Source organism: Taudactylus pleione, unplaced genomic scaffold (genome assembly GCF_031769625.1).
Source record: "Taudactylus pleione unplaced genomic scaffold, aTauple2 ptg000380l, whole genome shotgun sequence".
NCBI lineage: Eukaryota > Metazoa > Chordata > Amphibia > Anura > Myobatrachidae > Taudactylus > Taudactylus pleione.
In genome coordinates this window covers 5861851-5869180 of record NW_028284781.1, presented here as the reverse complement: position 1 = coordinate 5869180, position 7330 = coordinate 5861851, and positions in this window count along the sequence as shown.

Here is a 7330-nt window from a genome sequence, read left to right as displayed (position 1 = left end):
AAACACTTACTGTATCAACACTCAGCACGTAGCGCAGAGTATACATTTACAATGGGCGCCTGGCACCTTTTTGTCCTTTTAAAAATGGTGGCACAGCACGGGGGTTAACCCCTTCAGTGCTGTGGCAGCCATTAACCCTGTGTGGCCTGCCTCCGGCCACACTTCTCCCCCCCCCTCAAGCGGGCTACCAGAGGGCCATGTCCCAACGATTTGGCTCCTGGTCCCACAGTCTCTTGGGGGTTCAAGGAAGCTACCTGGGGGGCTTCGGCTCCGGCCTGGACAGTTCATCCATATTGCAGTGGGCCTTTCCTTGTTGGTACACAATGTCCCAATAGTCACACTGAAGTCCAAGGCTCCACCACAACAGTCTGCCAGTTTCCCTATTGGGGGACCAGTCACACACACAGTGCTGAAGGTGGTCCAATGCCCAAACAATTGCCAACCGCTGTGTTCCAATTGTGGCATACGCCACCTCCCACCATAGCAGTATACGGCTCAAACAAGCCAAAGGGTGCTCCTGCCCATCTGGCTCCTCCTGGCTCTGTACTGCTCCCAGTCCGTGCAATGACGCATTAGTTCGTACCACAATGTCCTGGTCCTGAAATTGCGCCATCTGCACTGGAGCTGGTATCAGAGCCTCCTTCAATGACTGGATTGCCAACTCACAAGCGAGTATCCAGTCCACTGACTTGGGAAGTCCCTCCCTGGTCAACTCTGTAAGGGGTGTCACTACAGTACTACAGTCAGGGGACAACTCGTCCGTAGGGCCTTACAGTTTCTAAGGTCAGTACCTGTCTTGGGGTTGTGGGCCGGGGACAGTCTCTGGTTGGCTCTATCTCCACTGGTCCGGGCCTACCATTGTCTCCCCCCACTCTATACCCTGGGCACTGCACCTCTGTCATCTCCACCTGGCATCTGTCTGCACTACCTGTCAGACCTGCCCTACCATCCTCCTCCAATGACCTATGACTAGAGGAACCTACCCTGTCACCTAGGTCTCCTCTCACCACCTTGTCCGCTACCTGTTCCACAGTGATGGCAGGTAGATCACCAGCCTCTAAGCTCCGTGTGGAATCCACCACGGGTAGGCTGCGTGTCTTCCCCGATCTACCTGGCACAAGCAGGGGACCTTGCTCCCTAACTGGCCTATCCCCTTCTACCTTCCTGGCTACCCTGTACCTTAACCCTTCCTGCCAGGTCACACTCACTGCCGCTATCCCTGAAAAGCCGCTGCCAGCTTGGCATGATATGCTTTCCAGATATGGGTCAGCAAGCTGAGCTTCCCTGAACTCCTGTCTGGGGCCCTTACTTTCTTCTAAGTAGGGACAGTCTACAGGGGGATATGGGTTGGGATTGCTAGGGTCAGTTTGGTTGAGGTCAGTCAAAGGGAAGTCAGTGTGGTCATTCATACTCACCGCCGGAGTTGGCAAACCACAAGGGACAGGAGCATCATTGGGCACCCTCACAGGATCCAACGAGCTGGAACCAACATCTTCTGCGTTGCTAGGGGACGTAGGCATATCAGAGGCAAAAGGCATGCTGGGTAGATGTGCCGATCTAGCCGCTGTAATCTTTTCCTCTGGGCTGGTTGATACTGTGGTAAGCTGCGCTGGCAGTTGTCTGGCCGCTGTGATCTTTTCCTCTGGGCTGGGCTGCTCAGGTGCAGTTGACGTAGACTGTGATCCAGAAACTTGACTCCGGGCGATGGCGTCAGCAAACGTGGTACCGATTCCACCACCAAGGTCATTCCCCAGGACCACATCAGTTGGAAGGCCATCCATGATGGCAACATCCCTCAACTCTGGGCCAGTTCCCCAGTCCAGGTAGACTCTCGCCACAGGTACCTCTCGCTCCATTCCACCTGCCACGGTCACTTTGGCAGTGCGACCTGGCAGTACTGTGGCAGGATCAATTAGGCAGGGGCTCACAACAGTGATTGAGGCCCCAGAGTCTCTTAATCCTTGTCCCTGCAGGGGCCCCACTTGGACCATCTGCAGGTGCCGCCGCATATTTTGAGGTGGCCCCTTGGCCATGCAGGTGACTCTCTCCGTAGAGTCCACCTGATTCTCCCCACACTCCAGTGGACTGTCTGGAGTAGGAACAGTCTCTTTGGGCTCACCTCCCCGGGTCAGGCAAGCAAGCCGGTCTCCAGAACTCGGATTTGGGGCACGAGTCTGGGGTGCTTGGGGTGTGGGACAGTTCATCCTCAGATGTCCGATTTTCCCACAGTCATAACACTTCTTCTCCAGTCGGGGCCCCCGGTGGTCTCTGATGATTTGCAGGGACAGCGCGGGGCGATTGCTGGCCAAGAGCACCCGGGTTGGAGGAAGCCCGCTTTGGGGGGTGATGAGCAGAAGAGGGGTGTTCCCCTGGTTGTACAGTCCATTGGGGTCTGCTGCTAGTGGGGTGCTTCTGCCCTTGTGGCCAAATTGCCACATACTTGTCTGCTAACTGGGCCGCCATCTTCAAGCTGGGTGGCTCCCCGTCTAGCACCCACTCCTTCACCTCTTGGGCACACCTGCGGTAGAACTGCTCTTGGCATAGCAGATCAATCAGTGCGTCCCAGGTAGTGGCACCAGATCCCTTCACTCACTTCACCACGTACTGCTTCAGCTGAGTGGCGAACTGCTCATGGGTGCTGGTAGGGTTCTTGGGCAAGTCCCGGAACTTTTTCCTGTAGGACTCAGGAGTGACAAAGTATCGCTGTAGGAGGGCCCTTACGACTTCGTCATAGTCACCGCAGTCCTCGGTGGCCACTCCTCGATAGGCCTCCAGGGCATCTCCGTGCAGTGTGGGCATCAGGTGTCTGACCCACTCCTGCTTGGGTAAATCGTGTAGTTTGCAAGTCCTTTGAAATACTTGCAAATGTCCATCAATGTCCCCATTGCTGTCTGCAAATTTGGCAAACTGTATACGATCTGATCCCGGTACAGCAGTCTGCAACGGTGCTTGGGGTACCACGGCCCGTGGTGCCCGCTTGTTATGCCACATCCGAATGATAAGCATACGTTCTTGTTCCGTTGCCTTTTCTCCCAATTCTGCTAGCCGCTCCGCTAGGGTATCCATTCGTTGGGATCCCTGCCATGCTTGAGAATGCTAAGAAACATAACAGCTGTGAGAGGGGGCGGGACTTGTTGCTCTCACCACGTTCTGAGGGGCGTCCATTGTTACGCTGGCCGCGCTTTCCACCTCTGTCTGATGCAACTCCATTCCGCTGTTATCAGTCATCCTGCGCGTTCTCCTTAACTGCAGTTACTCCTCTCCTGAGTAACTCTGCTTCTCTCGTCGGGTGACCGAAAAGCCGCCTGGGATTATCCCACCGCTATGCCACCAGATGTGACCGGACGCCTTTCACCTAGGCCATCCCTGGTCACGGGTTAGCGCTTTTGGACTCCCACTCACCATTAGTGTCCGCCTGTCACTGACTCCGCCCACTGCGCCGTGGGCGTTTAACGAAGCTGCCACCACCAAGCTCCTTTCAGCGGCGCCTGGAACCGCTTCCGCTGCGTATGCTGGACACACTGCGGCCACACCTCCTAGTTGGTGTCGGCTGGTTTCTCCCTGGCCCCTCACAATGGACCAAGCTCTGCACAGTAGCTGACCGAGGGCTTGAGCTTGGAGACACTTGGGCTCACTCCAGAACAGCCGGAGAACGGAATAGCGTTTGGCGCAATTCTGTCAGGCACAGGATGCAGATGTGTAGAGGCAAAAGGTGTTTATTGCTCAATAGTCTTAAAAAAGACTCTTCCTTCTGGGTGAAGGGATTACAGCATACAGATGATACAAACAGCAGACATCCACAAAGGATCCACAAGGAATATATCAGCAGCTCTTCTCCTCAACGAAGTTACAGGGTTGTACACATACAGGGCTCACAGTCCCTCTTTTTATGTCAATCTTACACACAACATCACAGGGGGGCAAATCCACCCTGTGCTCCTTCTAGCCAATCAGGCTCTCTCACAAAACATAAATAAATACGTCTTACATTTCACAGAAATGAAATCAATTTCCTTGATACCACCCAAAAACATTTGGTTTCCTAAGCACAAACTCAGTTAGCATATACTGTTTCTGAAAAGGTAAATATAATGCAAATTCCTATTGCATTCGTCTCTTCACATGTCTATGACTAAACCAGTTTGGGCTTTCTGAGTCTTATCACCTTCTAAGTTCTTACACAACATAGAAGCTTCCTAACCACAAACAATTTGTCTATTACAAATTTGCTTGGTATCGTATACAGACACACAGGAGTCTCCCTAGCCCGCATTTCAAAGGAAAGGCTTCTTCAGTCAACACCTAACCCTCCACTGCCAGGCTAGGGTAATTACCATATCCATCTCTAGGTGAGGATGTCTAACCAGCAGTTTGTCTCCAGAGGTCAAGACATTTTACATTTCTATAAGTGCATTTAAACTAGGGGTGTGCACCGGCCACTTTTCGTGTTTTGTGTTTTGGTTTTGGATCTGGATCTTTCTTCGTGTTTTGGATCTGGATTGGTTTTGCCAAAACCACCCTTCCGTGTTTGGGTTCTAGGTTTTGTGTTTTGGATCTGTATTTTTTTTTTAAAAAGCATAAAAACAGCTAAAATCACAGAATTTGTGGGGTTTTCTGCTCCTATGCTATTATTAACCTCAATAACCTTAATTTCCACTAATTTCCAGTCTATTCTGAACACCTCACACCTCACAATAGTGTTTTTATATCCAAAAGGTTGCACCGAGGTAGCTGGATGACTATGCTAAGAGATACAAGTGGGCGGCACAAACACGTGGTCCATCTAGGAGTGACACTGCAGTGGCAGACAGGATGGCAGTTTGAAAAACTAGGCCCCAAACAGTACATAATTCAAAGAAAAAAAAGAGGTGCAAGATGGAATTGTCCTTGGGCCCTCCCACCCACCCTTATGGGACATGCACACTTTAACAAACCAAACATTTAAGCGCCAGGGTCTGCCTCACGACTGTGGCTGAAATTATTGGTTCGTTTGGGCCCCCACAAAACAAGCTGGCAATTTATCTGTCCCTGCACAAACTGGCTCTACGGAGGCAAGATGTCGTCCTCATCCTCCTCATCCACCGATTCCTCACCCTCTTCAGTGTTGTGTACATCCTCATCCTCACAGAGTATTAATTCGTTCCCGCTGGAATCCACAACCACAGGTCCCTCTGTACGTTCTGGAGGCTGGTCTCCCTGGAAGAGTTGATAATTCATTTTATGAACATCATCTTCTCCACATTTTGTGGAAGCAACCTCCTACGCCTTTCGCTGACAAGGTTCCTGGCTGCACTAAACACTCTTTCGGAGTACACACTGGAGGGGGGGCAACTCAGGTAAAATAGAGCCAGTTTGTACAGGGACCTCCAAATTGCTTCTTTTTCCTGCCAGTACAGGTACGGACTGTCTGATATGCCTACTTGGATGCTGTCACCGATGTAATCCTTTAACAGACAGACGCACGCTTGTCGCTGCTGCTTTAAGGATGCAGGTGCGGCTACAGCCCACACATTTCACAAAGACAGAAAAAAAAAGAAGAATTTTTTTATTGTTTGTGGAGCGCACTTTGAGGGTTACACCACCCTTTAACAGACAGACGCACGCTTGTCGCTGCTGCTTTGAGGATGCAAGTGCGGCTACAGCCCACACAATTCACAAAGACAGAAAAAAAAAGAAGAATATTTTTATTGTTTGTGGAGCACACTTTGAGGGTGTCACCACCCTTTAACAGACAGACGCACGCTTGTCGCTGCTGCTTTGAGGACAGTATCATATGCAGTGACAGTAGACTTGTCAGAAATTGTTGGCACGTCCTTCAGTCCGGACCAGATGTCCAAACCGGCCCTTGACTTATGACACAGGCGCATGCTTGGCGCTGCTACTGTGTTGATGCACGTGCGGCTACATCGCACAAGTCACAAACACATAAAAAAAATAGTTTTTTATTTTTTGGAGCACTTTGAGGGTTACACCACCCTTTAACAGACAGACGCACGCTTGTCGCTGCTGCTTTAAGGATGCAGGTGCGGCTACAGCCCACACATTTCACAAAGACAGAAAAAAAAAGAAGAATATTTTTATTGTTTGTGGAGCGCACTTTGAGGGTTACACCACCCTTTAACAGACAGACGCACGCTTGTCGCTGCTGCTTTGAGGATGCAGGTGGAATCTAGATGGGATTTGGAACCGGGGACACACTACCTCCATCAATTGTCTAAATCCCACTGCACTAATGGCGGATACCGGACGCACGTCTAACACCAACATAGCAGTCAAGGCCTCAGTTATACGTTTTGCTTCAGGATGACTGCTGTCGTACTTCATCCTCATCGCTAGGGACTGTTGGAGGGTCAATTGTTTAGTAAAAGTAGTGGTGTTCCTACTTCCTCTCTGGGATGATGAACAACTCCCAGCTGCAGCAACAGCACTAGGAGGAAGTGGTTCTTGATCTTTCCCTATTTTATTTTTATCGGAGAAAGTTTGGTCCTCCATTTATGTTATATTGATATATACGTGCGGCTAAGGCGCACACAAACACAGAAAATATTTTTTTATTTTTGCTGGAGAGTAGTGCACTTTGTGGGTTACACCACCCTTTAAGAAATGAGCCAGCCGGCTCTTTACTTATGGGACACAGGCGCACGCTTGGCGCTGCTCCTTTGTTGATGCACGTGCAGCCAAAGGGCACACAATTCACAAACACAGAAAATATGTTTTTATTTGGTTTGGAGTGTACTTTGGGGGTTACAGCACCCTTTAACGGTCAAGCCAGCCGGCCCTTTACTTATGACACAGGCGCACGCTTGGCACTACTTTGTTGATGCACGTGCGGCTACTGCGCACACAATTCACAAACACAGAAAATATTTTGTTATTTGGTTTGGAGTGTACTTTGGGGGTTACAGCACCCTTTAACGGTCAAGCCAGCCGGCCCTTTACTTATGACACAGGCGCACGCTTGGCACTACTTTGTTGATGCACGTGCGGCTACTGCGCACACAATTCACAAACACAGAAAATATTTTGTTATTTGGTTTGGAGTGTACTTTGGGGGTTACAGCACCCTTTAACGGTCAAGCCAGCTGGCCCTTTACTTATGACACAGGCGCACGCTTGGCACTACATTGTTGATGCACGTGCGGCTACTGCGCACACAATTCACAAACACAGAAAATATTTTGTTATTTGGTTTGGAGTGTACTTTGGGGGTTACAGCACCCTTTAACGGTCAAGCCAGCCGGCCCTTTACTTATGACACAGGCGCACACTTGGCACTACTTTGTTGATGCACATGCGGCTACTGCGCACACAATTCACAAACACAGAAAAA